Raw genomic sequence first — 16,419 nt, 5'->3', positions numbered from 1 at the left:
AAGATTGGGGTGCCTGGGTGGCTCAGGTCATGATCTTGCAGTTAAGTGGGTTCAAGCCCTGCATCAGGCTCTCTGCTGTCAGCACACAGCCTGCTTCAGATCCTCTGTTCCCCTGTCTCTGCCCCTCTCCTGCTTGTGCTTTCTCTCCTTCCCTCTCAAAAATAAATAAACTTTGGGGCGCCTGGGTGGCGCAGTCGGTTGGGCGTCCGACTTCAGCCAGGTCACGATCTCGCGGTCCGTGGGTTCGAGCCCCGCGTCAGGCTCTGGGCTGATGGCTCGGAGCCTGGAGCCTGTTTCCAATTCTGTGTCTCCCTCTCTCTCTGCCCCTCCCCCGTTCATGCTCTGTCTCTCTCTGTCCTAAAAATAAATAAAAACGTTGAAAAAAAAAAATTTTTTAAAAAAAAAATAAATAAACTTTAAAAAATAAACATCAAAAAAATTTTTACATAAATGATCATAAAACATTACATTCCAGCTAAGAATGAGATATTTATAACCTAGCACTAAAAAAGGAATAGCCTAACTAGATTAGTCAATAATATCTAAATTGCTGTAACACAATCACTATATTGGACACCTGAAACTAATTATTACACCTTATGTTAACTAACTAGAATTAAAAACAAAAACTTAACAAAACAACACTTCACACACACTGGTATGGCTACAATAAAAAAGACAGTGAATAATTAAGGTTAGCAAGGATGTGAAGAAATTAGCGCACACACACACACACACACACACACACACACACACACAATCTGTTAAAACAGGTGATGTGCTGTGGGAGCGGATATGGGCTAAATGGGTAAGGGGTATTAAGGAATCTACTCCTGAAATCATTGCTTCACTGTATACTAACTAATTTGGATGTAAATTTTAAAAAATAAAAAATAAAGTTAAAAAAAAGAATAAAACTTAAAAAAAAAAACAAAACAAAAAACAGGTGTGTGCCTGGCTGGCTCAGCTGGTAGAGCACATGACTCTTTGTCTCAAGGTCTTGAGTCCAAGCCTCAGTTTGGGGGTAGAGTTTACCTTTAAAAAAAGATCAGAGGCCTTTGGGTGGTTCAGTAGGTTGAGCATCCAACTCTTGCTTTTGGCTTGGGTCATGGTCCCAGGGTCATGGGATCAAGCCCCACATCAGGCTCCAAGCTGAGCATGTACCCTGCTTAGGATTTTTCCTCTCTCCCTCTCTCTCTCTCCCTCTCCCTCCCTCCCTCCTGTCTGCCCCTTTCCTCCACCTGAGTCCTCTCTTTCTCTAAAAAATAAAAAATAAAAAAATAGGGGTGCCTGGGTGGCTCAGTTGGTTGAGAGTCTGACTTCGGCTCAGGTCATGATCTCGCAGTCTGTGAGTTCAAGCCCCATGTTCTGTGCTGACAGTTCAGAGCCTGGAGCCTGCTTTGGATTCTATGTCTCTCCCCCTCTCTCTGCTCCTCCCCCTGCTCATGCTCTCTCTCTCTCTCTCTCAAAAATAAACAAACATTTAAGAAAAAATTTTTAATAAAAAAATAAAAAGACCAAAACTCAAAATTGTTACAGTAGGAAACAGTGAAATGAAGATCTTATTTAGAATGTAATTGTAAATGGCAGAAAAGAGTTAAAAGAATGAAATGGATCTGTCTCCAAGGGGTAGAGAACAGTGGAGCAGGGATCTTCTTTTTCAAAATAAAACTTTTAGGGGTGCCTAGATGGCTCAGTCGTTTAAGCATTCAACTCTTGGCTCAGGTCATCATCTCACAGTTTTTGAGTTCGAGCTCTGAGTAGGGCTCTGTGCTGACAGCACAGAGTCTGCTTGCTGTCTGCTTGGGATTCTCTCTCTCCCTCTCTCTAACCCTCCTGATTGCTCTCTCTCTCTCTCTCCCAAAATAAATAAACTTAAAAATTTTAAATAAAACTTTTAGCACTATTTCATTTTCCATATATGTACATGTATTATTTTAATAAAAACCGAAATTAAAAATTAAGTATCTACTATATAAAGCAGAGGTTGGGGGGCACCTGGGTGGCTCAGTCAGTTGAGCGACCAACTTCAGCTTAGGTCACGATCTCATGGTTCATAGATTCGAGGCCTGCATCAGGCTGTGTGGACAGCTAGGAGCCTGGAGCCTGCTTCAGATTCTGTGTCTCCATCTCTTTCTGCCCCTCCCCTACTCACACACTCTCTCTCTCAAAAATAAATATTAAAAAAAAAAAAAATTTAAAAACAGAGGTCAGCAAACTTTTTCTGTAAAGTGCTAGAGAGTAAATATTTTAGGACTTGCAGGCTATGTAGTCTGTCATGACTACACAACCCTGGCATTTTAGTGTGAAAGCAGCCACAGATAATATGTAAACAAATGGGCATGGTTGTGTCCCAATAAGACTTTATTACAAAAAGAGGTGTAAGATTTGGTCCATAAGCCATAGTGTGCCATACTTGCTATAAATAATGCTTTGAACATTAAAGTCAGATGTGGTTCAACACCAAGTTCCACTCAGTAAGTTACTTACATTGAGCAATTGCTCAAACTCTCTGTGCCCAAATTTCCACATCTGTAAAGGGGAATATTCATAAAAGCAACCTCATAAATTTATCATATGATAATGATGTGATTAATAATTATATCCAACAAAAATCATTAGATACTAAAAAGTTGTTGGGGGATGTTCACAGTGTCTCAAATGAACACCTGTCAACTTATTTGTTAAAAACAAAGGGCTATATATTGGGAATGTACCTAATGCCACAGAATTGCACTTAAAAATGGTTAAAAGGAGGGGCGCCTGGGTGGTGCAGTCGGTTGGGCGTCCGGCTTCAGCCAGGTCGAGATCTCGCAGTCTGTGAGTTCCAGCCCCGTGTCAGGCTCTGGGCTGATGGCTGAGCCTGGAGCCTGTTTCCGATTCTGTGTCTCCCTCTCTCTCTGCCCCTCCCCCGTTCATGCTCTGTCTCTCCCTGTCCCAAAAATAAATAAACGTTGAAAAAAAAAAAATTTTTTTTTTAAATGGTTAAAAGGAGGGTTGCCTGGGTGGCTTAGTAGGTTAAGCGTCCAACTTCAGCTCAGGTCATGACCTCACAGTCCGTGAGTTCCAGCCCCACATCGGCTCTGTGCTGACAGCTCAGAGTCTGGAGCTACTCAAATTCTCTGTGTGTGTGTGTCTCCCTCTCTGCCCCTCCTCCACTTGCATGCTGTCTCTCTCTCAAAAATAAACATTAAAAACATTTATTTTTAATGGTTAAAATGATAAATTCTATGTTATATATATTTTGCCACAATAAAAAAAAAAAGAGGGAGGGGCGCCTAGGTGGCTCAGTTGGTTAAGTGTGCAACTCTTGACTTCAGCCAGGTCATGATCTCACAATTGTGGGATCCAGTCCTGAGTCAAGCTCTGAGCTGACAGTGTGGAGCCTGCTTAGGATTCTCTCTCCCTCGCTCTCTGCCCCTGCCCCACTTGTGCATGTGCACTCGTGTTCTCTCTCAAAATAAATGAACATTTTTTAAAAAGAAGGGAGAGTATGGGGCGCCTCGGTGGCGCAGTCAGTTGAGCGTCCGACTTCAGCCAGGTCACGATCTCGCGGTCCGGGAGTTCGAGCCCCGCATCAGGCTCTGGGCTGATGGCTCAGAGCCTGGAGCCTGTTTCCGATTCTGTGTCTCCCTCTCTCTCTGCCCCTCCCCCGTTCATGCTCTGTCTCTCTCTGTCCCAAAAATAAATAAACGTTGAAAAAAAAAAAAAAAAAAAAAAGAAGGGAGAGTAACTTAACATAATAAAGGTTCATATATCCTTCATGCAAGATCTAAGAGTCTGGTGGCCCTGGCCATCCTGTCGCTGTGTCATCTAGCACACGTGACCTCCAAGGTCATCACTGCAGGGGTAGAAAGAGTTGGAAAAGTCACACTGGTTCATAGCTGCCTTAGGCCAGAAGTGATATGGATCACTTCTGGTCACAGTTCACTGGACAGCTCTTGTCACACGGCCCCAACTTAATTGTAGTAGAGGCTAGGAAATTTAAGGCATTTGAATATTTGGTGACTACTGTCTCTTCCACATCCATTCCCCCCACAACCCCACTCCAATATGAACCCCTAGAAGGCAGAAGGTTCTTCTTGATTCTTCTTGGCACCCCAATGACTAGCATGGAACCTTGCTCATGCAGGGCTAGGAAGGGAGGGTTTGGTGAGTGATTAAATCAGTGACTGGCTAGATGAATGAATGAATGAAATACATAATGTAGGCTATGCAGACAAAGCATATTTTTTAATTCTTTACAAACTAACTTTATAAGGCAAGAGTTACACTTCTCACACTTAAAAAGCAACTTGATACTTTTCTAAACAATATCTTAAAAGATTCAACCTCTTATGACAGAAAAGGACAACTTCGTCCCTGCCCATAAAGTAAAACATGGAATCATTTTTCTTACATTTTTTCCAGTTACTTCCTCGGGGGGGGGGGGGGGGGGGAGGCGTGGGGAACAACTTACCTTTTCTAAAACTGTCCACAACCATTTTCCCACTATAAAATTAAAATATCTTTATCGTAGAAACATCTATTAAAAAATAAGGAAGTAAAATTTGGCTGGATACCCACCAACAGATGACTTTTTTTCATATGTGATTGAGTTTGTATTATGTTTAAATTTTTTTTTAATGTTTATTTATTTTTGAGAGAGAGACAGAGCATGAGGAGATGGAGAGAGAGGGAGACACAGAATTTGAAGCAGGCTCCAGGATCTAAGCTATCAGCACAGAGCCCAATGCAGGGCTCGAACCCATGAACCTGAGATCATGACCTGAGCCAAAGTCGGATGTTTAACTGACTGAGCCACCCAGGCGCCCCTTACAGTTATTTATTTATTTTGAGAGAGAGGGAGAGGGAGAGGGAGAGAGCGTGAATCCCAAGCAGGCTTCATGCTGACAGTGCGGAGCCCAATTAGGGGTGCAAACTCATAAACTGTGAGATCGTGACCCAAGCCGAAACCAAGAGTCAGATGCTTAACCAACGGAGTCACACAGCTGCCCCAAGTTTATATGTATGTTTAATGTGTATATGTGTATGTGCATATTTGTTAAACAAAAGGAGAATCAAATCTGGGAAGCAGATCTTATCCTGCACCTCCAATCTTCTCGGCCTTGCCTGTCTCTGAGGCCTTTGATCAGTTTTTCCACCCTGGTTGTCATTAGGTGGAACAAATGGGCATGAGTTTTAAATGAATGCACATAGGTACAACCACTGGTCCCTTACTTCCTGCTCATGGTAATGCCTCTCACTCCCACCCCTGGCCTCCCTCTTGCCTTTGAGGTGTGAGAACCTGTGGGGTCCACCTGATGTCCATACATGTACAACCTGGAAGTTTGAGGGAGTTAATATACCAGGGGCAAACCTTTTACCAATAAGATGCAGAAGCTGAGGGATAAATTCTTCTTCCTTCGGGTGTATTGTCCTGGGATACAGTACTTCAGACATCCTCCTGAGAGACAGCTTTAGGAAATCAGTCAGTTGTACCTTGTTACCAAGCGGTGGCCAGCTTGGACACGTACTCTTGAACCGACTTAATCTCCTCTCCTCAATTCCCCTTTCCTTACTTCTGCTTCCTGAAAAAATAACAGCCCATAAGCTTTTGCCTCAAGCTCTAGGTTCTGGGATACCCAGATATAGAGATACCATGGATGCTCTGCTAATTATCCCTTCAGCTCTTACCACAGTAGTGCACCCTGCCCTAACTTCCAAATGCCAACATTTGAATCTCTTTACCTGAAGGCCTTTTTTGGCATCCAGGGCCCATTTTTGTACCTGTTCATGCTAAGCTAAAAGTGTCAGAGAAATGATGCCCCTGGGAGCAGCCCTCTAACAGTGACTGACTAGAGCTGGTGTTTAAGGACCCTAGATTTCTTACCCCCTTTGTGAGATAACACTGAGCTGTGAGGTCTACATTGGCTCAAGTTCCCCAGTCAAATTAGGTTTGGTTGCCCACTGGTGGTGACTGGCTTGACCATGCATGCTCCGTGGACTGCCTTTTCTTTCCCATCTCACTTCCCTCTGCTCTACCAGTACATCCTGGGCTCTACTCTCAGACAAGCTACCTACATTTGGCGAAAAATGCAGGGAGAGCAAAAGATACCTTTACAATGGAAAAACCTGGCAGATGCTTCCTTAATCAGGTAATCAAACATAATGTCACCAGTAATAATCACATCATAAGCTTCCTGATGGATACACTGAAAAGGTCACATCACTTAGAAAGTATTTCTACCAATTTAATCATGACTTTAACCAAGAGGAAATAATCAGACAAGTTGAAATCTACAAGGCTTGGACTCAAACTATGTCAATGTCAATGTCTCAAAAAACCAAAACAAAGCAAAACAAAGAGGCTACTGAATGCCTCTAGATTAAGCGACTAAAGACACACAATGTCTTTTTGCAACTTATTCTCAAGTCATTAAACTAATAAAACATCATTCAACGAATAAAATGTGTGTGTGTGCATGTGCAAAGAGAATGAGAGGAAGATAAATCGAAGTAACAAATTTATGAATCCAGGTGAAGGATACGCAGGCCTCCCTTGTATAACTTTTCTGAAGGCTTCAAATGTTTCAAAACAAAATGTTAGGAAAGACTTCCTGCATAGACAAGGTTATGGCAGCTACATAAATCCAAATATCCCAATACATCCAATGCAGATCAAAAAAGAGGAACAAATAAAACCACAAATATCCTGTATCTTCTAATATAATTAGAAGACTGAAGCTTCCTTTTCAAACCAGGGCCCCGGCAGAATGGCTCCTGCAAATAAGGGCGTTGAGAAGAAGGGCCGTTCTGCCATCATTCTGCCATCAACGAGGTAGTGACCAGAGAATATACCATCAACATTCACAAGCACATCCATGGACTGGGTTTCAGGAAGTGTGCCCCTCAGGCACTCAAAGAGATATGGAAATTTGCCATGAAGGAGATGGGAACTCCAGATATGCATGTTGACATGAGGCTCAACAAAGCTGTCTGGGCCAAAGGAGTAAGTAACGTTCCAAACTGTATCCGTATGCAGTTGTCCAGATAATGTTAATGAGGATGAAGATTCACCAAACAAGCTCTATATGTTGGTGACCTATGTACCTGTCACCACTTTCAAAAATCTACAGTTAATGTGAATGACAACTAATCGTTGATTGCCAAATAAAGGTATGCTGCAAAAAAGAAAGAAGAGGAGAAGGAAAAAGAAAAGAAGAAAACTGAAAATACTACAAGCTTCAAAATGCCAGCAATTTCTGGTGGAGATATTTCTCAAATGTTCATCATAACTCTTCAAGGAAAGTAAGGTGAGATGTAGGTGGGAAGAGAAGTGCATACAAGAAAGAGGAGGATGGAGAGCATAAGATGGAACTAAAATTGCTCCCCAGAAAAGAAAACCCACTTTTAGTATGAAGATACTAACAAAGAGTTTCGGTAGGTCAGAGCAATCCAGAAATAAAAGGTATACACAACTCAAGGAGGCAGTCTTGGAAAGCCAGTGTTTCTGGAGAGAAGAGGGCAAAAAGGAATGAGAAGTGCCCTTGAAACTGTGCCGTAAAGGGCAGATGACAGATCCTGTAAGATAAGAGAATATTTAAAAGTCAGGGGACATATAATCATGCCTCCCAAAAAGCCTTCTAATAAAGAAACCATACTCACTACACTTACAAAAGAATAGAAACTGGGGCACCTGGGTGGCTCAGTTGGTTAAGCGACCGACTTCAGCTCAGATCATGATCTCACAGTCTGTGGGTTTGAACCCCACATCAGGCTCTGTACTGAGAGCTCAGAGCCTGGAGCCTGCTTGGGATTCTGTCTCCCTCTCTCTGCCCCTCCCCCACTCACGCCTCTGTCTCTCTCTCTCTCTTTCTCTCAAGAGTAAATAAACATTTTTTTAAAATTAAAAAAAAAAGAATAGGAACTATTCTTGATAGGAATCTTGTAAACCACCTGACAACCAATGTTGTTCACAAAATGCAAAATAAAAAAGAGTCCATGAACTTAAAGACAGTGCAATAGAATTATACAATCTGAAGAGGAGAAAAAGACAGACTGAAAATAATGAAAGAGCCTCAGGGTCCTGTGGAATAATATAAAAACAGCTAACACAGATATAATTGGAAGTCTCAAAAGAAGAGATTAAAGAGAATGGAAAACAAAAACAAACAAAAATTTGAATGGCTTGAAATTTCCTAAATTGGGTGACACGCATATATTTATACATTTAAGGTCAGCAAACCTCAAGCAGGATAAATACAAAGAAAATCACACTTAGACACACCCTAGACAAATTGCTAAAAACCAAAAATAAAGAGAAAATCTTGAAAGCAGTCAAAGAAAAATGGCCCAGCATATACAAAATAATAATAAAAATGATGTCTCCACCTTACAATAGTTTAAAAGACATACTTAGGAATAAATTTAAGGAAAGGTGTAGAAGACCTCCCTGTTGGAACACTACAAACAGTATTAAAAAAAAATTAAGACCTAAGTAAAAAGGGAGATGTACCATGTTCATAGATTTCAAGAGTCAATAACCATTAAGATGTTAATTTTTCCCAAATTCATCTAAAGATTAAATGCCATCCCAGTCAAATTCCTCACAGACTTTTTTGTAGAAATTGATAAAATGATTCTAATACTTATATGGAAAATGCAAAGGAACTGCATTAGACTGTCCACATCAATCTTGAAAAACAACAAAGTTGAAGGACCTACACTATGTGACTTCATGACTTACTATAAAGCTCCAGTAATTAAAATAGAATTAAAACTGACATAAGAATTGATCGGTGGAACAGGAAAAAAAGCCCAGAAACCAACCACCACTCAAACAGTCACAAGAATGCAATCCCGGGGCGCCTGGGTGGCTCAGTCGGTTGAGCGTCCGACTTCGACTCAGGTCATGCTCTCGCGGTCTGTGAGTTCCAGCCCCGCGTCGGGCTCTGGGCTGATGGCTCGGAGCCTGGAGCCTGCTTCCAATTCTGTGTCTCCCTCTCTCTCTGCCCCTCCCCCATTCATGCTCTGTCTCTCTCTGTCTCAAAAATAAAATAAACGTTAAAAAAAAAAAAAAAAAAAGAATGCAATCCCAATTGGAAAGGTACAAATGTAATGCAATGGCATTTTCAACAAATGATCTGACAACTGAATATCTCTATGGGGAAAAATTTTCATAGTTTTCACAAAATATTTTTTATACCATTCACAAAAACCAGAGATAAATCATAGGCCTAAATATAAAAGCTACAACTACAGGGGCACCTGAGTGGCTCAGCTGGTTAAACATCTGACTCTTGATTTCAGTTCAGATCATGATCTCACGGTTTGTGAGTTTGAGCCCTACATCGGGCTCTACGCTGATAGCACATGGAGCCTGCTTGGGATCCTCTCTCTTCCTCTCTCTCTCTGCCTTTTTCTGCCCATCTCTCTCTCCTCGACTCACAAAATAAATAGATTAAATAAATTTTTTTAAAAAGCTACAACTATAGGGGCACCTGGGTGGCTCAGTCGATTAAGCATCCAACTTCAGCTCAGGTCATCATCTCACAGTCCGTGAGTTCCAGCCCCACGTGGGGCTCTGTGTTGACAGCTCGGAACCTAGAGCCTGCTTCAGATTCTTTCCTGCCCTTCCCCTGCTCACGCTTTGTCTCTCTCTCTCTCTCTCTCTCTCTCTCAAAAATAAAAAAAGATTAAAAAAAAAATTTTTTTAATAAACATTAAAAAAAAAAGAAAATAAAAAAAATTTTAATAGAAATAACATATAGTCCAATAATTAAACTACTGGGTGTTCACCCCTCCTTAAAAAATGAAAACACTAATTTGAAAAGATATATGCAGCTTTATGTTTATTGCAACATTATTTTAAAAAGCCAAGATATGGAAGAAGTCTAAACATCCATCAATTGATGAGTAGATAAAATAATATTTCATAAAAAAGGATTGAAATCTTGACATTTGCAACAACATGGATGGATCTAGAGGGTATAATGCTAACTGAAATAATTTAGCCAGAGAAAGACAAATGTCGTATGATTTCACTAATATATAGAATACAATAAATAAATGAATAAACAAACACAAAACAGAAGCAGACCTATATGGTTGCCAGAGGAAGGGAGTTGGGAGGATAGCCAAAATGAGTGAAAGGAGTAGAAAATAGAGACTTGCAGTCATGCAATGGGAATAAAAGGCACAGCATAGAGAATACCGTCAATGATACTATCATAGTGTTGTATGGTGACAGATGGTAGCTACACTTGTGGTGAGGCCAGCATAACATATACAGATATTGAATTACTATGTCATACACCTGAAATTAATGTAATGTTGTGTGTCAACTATCTTCGAATAAAAATTTTAAAAATCTTTTCCCAAAAAATAAATAAATAAAATTTTTTATTAAAAAAAAAGCTACAACTATAAAATTTCTAGAACAAAATATACGACTATATCTTTACATCCTAGAGGTGGTCAAGATTTCTTAGGACTCAGAAAGCTAAAACTATAAAAGAAAAAAATGATAAACGTGACTACATCAAAATGTAATGCTTTGCTTATCAAAGGACACCCTATGAAAATGAATAGGCAACCACAAAAGACTGACATCCAGGATATAAAAAAGAAAAAGATATAACTCCTACAACTCAATAATAAAGACCAATAACCCAATTTTAAGTGGTCAAAATCTGAGCAGGCACTTAACAAAGAAAGAAATACAAATGTCAATAAGCACAGGAAAGTGTTCAACAGCATTAGTAATCAAGGACTAAAATTAAAACCATAATGACATACCCCTCTGTACCCTCCAGAATGGCTAAAAATAAAGATTGCAGCACCAAAAGTTGGCAAGGATGTGAAGCAACTGGAATTCTCATACACTGTTGACTAGAAACAAACTGGTAAAACTATTCAGCTGTAAGCACATGCCACCCTTCAAGAAAAAAGAATAATGACTTGAAGATGGAGCCTCAGGTTCAGAGGGTAGAGCAGCAGCCACAGATTATCCCCAGTCCTTGAATCCTAAATGGCCCTTTATGTGCCCTGGAGATCAGTCCTGTTAGGTACGTGTAGGTACTTGCCTATTCATTTTCATAGAGTTGTCTTTGATGAGAAGTTTTAAATTTGATGTGATCATATTTGTCTTTTTTTTTTTTTTTAAGTGGGGATTGCTTTCTAAGTCTTGTCTAAGAAACCTCTACACACCCCCAGGTCATGAAGATATGCTTTTATATTTTCTTCTACAAGCCTTAAAGTTTCATAATTTTGGAAATAAAACTGGTAATTTCTTTAGAAATTAAACATGCATCTGCCATATGACCCAAGAATTCTTCTGAAAGATGGTTTCTGTGAGAAATAAACACATATGGCCAAGAAAAGATTTGTGGGACGGAAAGGGAAAGAGCTTGAACCAGGGCAGGGGCTGTGAGCAAGAAATGGATGAATTGGAGAGATATTAAGAAGGTCAACGAGATTAGCAAGAATGTTTTTATTCTTATCCACTTCCTTTTCACCTAAAAGCATTTCTAATTATACATGAAAGGAGGGAGGAAGGAGTAAGAGGGAATGAGGAATGTTACATATGGAAATTTTTCTCTTTTGTCTGACTTTTTCTCATCTTTATTAAAGACTGGACAGGGCATGATCATGAAGGGTATTGTAAGCCACCTTAAAAAACTTGAAACATTGGGGTGCCTGGGTGGCTCAGTTGGTTCAACTTCCAATTCTTGATTTTGGCTCTGCGCTGGGCGTGGAGCCTGCTTAAGATTCTTTCTCTCAAAATAAATACATAAATATTTTTTTTAAAAAAGGTTCTCTCTCTCCCTCTGCCCCTCTCCCACTTGTGCACGCACACACTCTCTCTCAAAAAAAAAAAAAAAAAAAAAGCTTAAACATTAGCTTGTAAACCATGGGAGAGCAATGGAAATTTTAAACTAAGTCAGTTAAGTCTCTGAAGTCTCTTCTTTGTCAACAGTGAATAACTGAGGAAGAGATCAGTTAGAAGTCTATGTTACCACAGTCCAGAAAAAAAAATGATAAAGGAAAATCATGGAAATGTTGAGAAAGGATGGACTCTGGATATGGTTTTCAGGAGGCAGAATTGACAGAACTTAGTGATGAGGGAGGTTCTGATTCCAAGGATCAAGAACAGCAGGATTGGGTATTAAGGTTTTTTCTTTTATTTTCATTTATGTACATGCTGCTATATTTGTGAAACTTCAAATGTTGTCTGTTCTTTCAAGCTTTATGCAGCTTACACTCTAAGAATTAATCTATGTTCCTACAGCATTTTAGACATACATCAAAGCACGTATTGCACTGTAATCCACACTCAGCCATTCAAGAGCAAAAGAGCCATATACTAATTACCAATAACTGGCATTAGTGAGCCAATAATGAAATCGGTTATACAGTCAATTCTCATTATTCACAGTAGTTCTATAAAGTCACCATGAACCCCAAATTATCAAATACCAAACCACTACTCCTAGGAGAAACACAAGATTAGGTTCCTGTGAGCCTCTGGTCACAATATTTTCTTACATCAGTCAATACATAATCTTGTTTGATGTGTGTTTCTGTTGAAAGATACCCTTACTCAATACATATTAACTCCTTAACATTGAACCCACAGCCAGCAGCATATAACTGCTTTAGATAAGCATATAACAGCTTATCTAAAGGAAGCTTTCCTTTCTCTGTGAGACATCACAGGCTTCTTACACTGGTAATGCTAGACAGCACTTCAGCAATATGCTTGGAGGCCATTCCAAACTGAAATCGCTAACAAAAAGTATGAAAATGAGAAAAATGTGACACTAAATATACTTAAAAGCACCGTGAGTGTTGAATTAGGGGTTACAAAGAAATTTTAGTGAGTAGGTGAATTCCCCAAAACACATTCCATGAATAATGAGGACTGAACAGGGTTTTTGTTTTGATATAAAACTTCTCTCCCACAGCTAGTTCAGTTATATTTTTCATACACTCATCTCCAGCTACACCCAGCTCATATCACAAGGTAACAACAGGTCATGGCACACATCACACAGAAACACAAATATTTCTCTGCTTTCACTACAGTTAGTGGTCTAAGAGAAAAGACTTTAAAAAGACAAACTTCCCCAAAAGATCCCAGACCTGAGGCCACTAAAATATCTGAGCCAGTCCCGGAGTTAAATAATGCTTGCTTATGAGAATTTAGTTCAAAAATGTGACTCAAACTGTGATTTGTATGGAGGAACAGACCTTAAAAGGTCTAGTAATGCAAAAGTAATGCAGAAGTACAAAAAACTCAAATGCCCATTAACTAAATGGACAAACAAAATGTGGAATATCCCTACAACAGATTGTTATTCAACCATAAAAAAGAGCGAAGTACTGACACAGGCTAGAACATGCATGAACCTTCAAAACATTATGCTACGTGAAATAAACCCATCATACAAAAAACAAAAACTGTAGGATTCCACTTCTGTGAAATATCTAGAATTGGCAAATTCAAAGGCAAAAAGTTGATAACTGGGGTGAGGATAGGAGAAAATGAGAAGTGCCCGCTAATGAGTTGTGGGTTTCTTTGGGGGGGTGACAAAAATGTTCTGGAACTAGACAATGGTGATGGTCGCAAAGCCCTGTGAATATACTAAAACCACCGAACTGTTTAAATGGATGAAATGTAATCGTATGTGAATTGTATCTCAATTAAAAAAAAAATCTATAAAGGCTTAATATGCGGCTAAACTTGAGTATCAAATTCTTTAAAATGGATAATTCCTTCCCTCCTGATACTCATCCCAACTCCGTGCAGCTACCGACACAAATTTCAGCACCCTTCACTCCGGTCAATAAGCAGCCTCTGGAGCTCTCGCGCCGTGCAGGGGGCCGCCACAATTAACAGTATGCTGCTGCACCCCCGTCGTGGCGTCTCGGAGTGTTGGTCCAAGTTTCCTGTGCCCCTGTCCCTCCTAACCACACTCTAAGCAAGCCGTGATCCTGACCCCTACTGTACTAATTAGTACAGGCCTCGGGACTCAGGATCACTCTGCCGTGGCCAGGAAGAGCTCAACCACCACCCCCAAGCGATCTGCTCAGAACCTGCGACACCCCACGATCCACAGTCCCCAGCCGGAACCACCCCAACTGGGCCGTTCCCCCCTCCCTCCTCACTTACGCGCTTCTGGCAGCGCGCGGTGCACGCAGGGAGCTCGGTCTACGCTAAGTACAAAGGGAAGCTAGTTTAGATAGAGCCGCGCAGAGGAGACTGGGAAAGCAGTGCCAGAGAACCCTGGGAAGAAGGTCCAAATCAAGAGCGAGCCCTGGGCGGGGAAGGACAGGAGGAGGAGCCGTAAATCAAGGCGGGGAAGGGGAGAAGAGCCGCAAAGCAATCTGCCGAAGCCGTAAAGCAAGCTGGAAGCACGACGCTGACCTCGATGTGCAAAACCACTCCCCGCGTCACTCCCTCTGCCTCCATTTATCCCTGCGGTTGCCTGTAATTCTTGCAGCTGCCCAGGTCTCGGCTGCCCCCTAGCGGGCCGGGTGAACTCACGTGGGGCATTCCAGCGCCTTCTTGAAAGACCTCGACAAACCCAATCCCGATAGAATGAGGCGACTGGGCGGGGTAGGAATTTCTCAGTACCCGGCCGTGCACGCGAGGGATTGTGCAGGATAAGAAAAACATGCTTTTAAGTCTTATTAAGAATAGTCATCAGAGCCCTTCATAGATTCCACCCCAGAAAGGAACAGCAAACCGAGGCAGTGTGGACATGTTTGCTCACTAAGCCTTCATCTACTGCCACCTCCGCACACACCCGCTCATCACCTGATGGCTTCTTAAATTAGCTGGGACCGGAGGGAAGTGACAGTATGGCGACATGGGGGAAGGGAGTTCTTTAGAATGGCCCTTGGAACTGTGCCTTGCAACTGGGTGATGACTGAATATCCTGTCAGCAATGTTCAAAAACAAGATTAAAATGTTTAGTCATCACAAGCCCGTCTTAATTACTTAAGAACTCCAACAAAATCATTCTCATACATTTTCAAATTGGTTGTTTCAATACACTCCTTTTAACCAAACGGTTCATTACCTGAGCAACAATACTCCAGGGCAATACATCTAGTCATTTCCTGAATGACTACTCACTCTTCCTAGTAACACCATGGGAAGCTGAGTAAAAAGTCTAGAATCAGACCAAATGCATAAACAATGTATTTGGTAAAGGGAGCATTTCAAATTAACCAAGAAAGGAATGGTTTACTTTTAAAACGGTGCTGGGACGATTAGTTAACTGTCTGGGTTAGATTTCTTATCAAAACATACAATGAAATAAATTACAATTAATTCAAGAGTGAAATGCTAAACACAGAGATACACATAAAACAAAGTAAAAAATATAGAGATGAGCATCCGACCTCAGAATGGAGAAGGGTTAAGTATAAAATGAGAAATTGTAAGGTAAAAGATGAACAAATGTAACCAAATAAACTTTTTAAACTTCTGGAAGTTGAAAATAAAATAAACTTTAGAAGTAAATAAGAAAAAGAAGGACTATCATGAATGGCAAAGAGAGCTTGTGTATAAAAAGTTCTAACAACTCAAGAATGACATGGGGCACCTGTGTGGCTCAGTCACTTAAGCCTAGGACTCTTGATTTTGCCTCAGGTCATGATCTCATGGTTGATGAGTTCCAGCCCCGCCTCCTGCTCTGTACTGAGAGCTTGGAGCCTGCTTGGGATTCTTGAATTGTCTCTCTCCCTCTCTCTCTCTGCCCCTACTCTGCTTACACCCTCTCTCTCTCTCTATCTCTCTCTCAAAATAAATAAACTTTAAAGAAAGAAAGAAAGAAAGAAAGAAAGAAAGAAAAGAAAAGAGAATAACAGACAGGGGAGCCTGTGGCTCAGTCAAACCTCAGTTAAACCTCCGACTTCAGCTCAGGTCATGTTCTCCCCATTCCTGGGTTCAGCCCTGCGTGGGGCTCTGTGCTGACAGTGCAGAGCCTGGAGCCTGCTTTGGATTCTGTGTGTCCCTCTCTCTGCCCCTCGCCACTCACACTCTGTCTCTCCCTGTTTCTCAAAAATGAATAAACATTTAAAAAATTTTTTAAAAAAAGAATAACAGGCAAATGGGGTGCCTGGGTGGCTCAGTCTGTTGGGTTGGACTCTTGATTTTAGCTCAGGTCATGATCCCAAGGTCATGGGATAGAGCCCCACGTTGGCTCCACGCTGAGCATGGAGCCTGCTTAAGATTCTCTCTCTCACCCTCTGCCCCTCTTCCTCTCTCTCTCTCAAATTAAAATTAATTAATTAATGTTGTCTGTTAATATTCAGTGTAGGTGATACTCTTACACTGCTAATAGGAATATAAACTGATGCAACCTTTCAGGAAAGAAAACTGGCAATATATATTGAAAATATATACCCTCTGACCCAGGAATTCAA

The 16,419-nt window shown here is 40.9% G+C and overlaps 1 protein-coding gene and 1 pseudogene across 9 annotated transcripts in view; one reads left to right on the top strand and one right to left on the bottom strand.

Moving 5' to 3' along the window:
• The window catches only part of RAD52 (RAD52 homolog, DNA repair protein), a 34,033-nt gene extending 19,787 nt beyond the window's left edge, over nt 1-14,246 (bottom strand). For 4 of the 9 annotated variants that reach the window (XM_047867959.1, XM_047867961.1, XM_047867963.1 and 1 more), the window contains exon 1: nt 5,360-5,570. The gene's annotated coding sequence lies outside the window, so the exon portion shown is untranslated. Of the gene's footprint in view, nt 1-5,359; nt 5,571-14,155 lie in introns of those variants that run through there. The other 5 variants (XM_047867956.1, XM_047867955.1, XM_047867954.1 and 2 more) reach the window with 4 other exon arrangements.
• On the top strand, nt 6,632-7,127 carry LOC125170548 (60S ribosomal protein L31-like; annotated as a pseudogene).
• Nucleotides 14,247-16,419: the final 2,173 nt, after the last annotated feature.

The sequence above is a fragment of the Prionailurus viverrinus genome, chromosome B4 (genome assembly GCF_022837055.1).
Source record: "Prionailurus viverrinus isolate Anna chromosome B4, UM_Priviv_1.0, whole genome shotgun sequence".
In the NCBI taxonomy this organism is placed as follows: domain Eukaryota; kingdom Metazoa; phylum Chordata; class Mammalia; order Carnivora; family Felidae; genus Prionailurus; species Prionailurus viverrinus.
Note: the sequence above shows the minus strand (reverse complement) of the source record. Positions and strands in the feature narration are given on the sequence as shown.